At 37.7% G+C, this 308-nt stretch overlaps 1 protein-coding gene across 3 annotated transcripts in view; it reads right to left on the bottom strand.

Annotated features, from left to right (window-relative positions):
* Positions 1-308, bottom strand: part of LOC119584968 — an 8,935-nt gene that overhangs the window by 853 nt on the left and 7,774 nt on the right. The gene's annotated exons all lie outside the window — the stretch shown is intronic.

Genomic DNA, 308 nt, shown 5'->3' with positions numbered 1-308 from the left:
AACTGCTCATTGTCACTGCACTCAATTAGATTTACAAAGGGATTGCTGCAAGTCAATGGGGATAACCCACTGGCAACACGTGAAGTGGTATCACATCATGGTGAATAGCCATTGACAATGGGTGACACCTCATCACATCATGAATGATGTCCTTGCCTGACATTACCAGAAATTACCCATCATTACTGGGTTTTAGGGGTCCAACTATCAGTTTCTAAGAAATTGTTATTCATAATTTCATAATCATTCTTATTTGCTCTTGCTTTATGTAAATATCCATAAACTGAAATGTTCACCAAGTAAGACTA

The sequence above is a fragment of the Penaeus monodon genome, chromosome 19 (assembly GCF_015228065.2).
Source record: "Penaeus monodon isolate SGIC_2016 chromosome 19, NSTDA_Pmon_1, whole genome shotgun sequence".
Taxonomy (NCBI): Eukaryota; Metazoa; Arthropoda; class Malacostraca; order Decapoda; family Penaeidae; genus Penaeus; species Penaeus monodon.
Note: the sequence above shows the minus strand (reverse complement) of the source record. Positions and strands in the feature narration are given on the sequence as shown.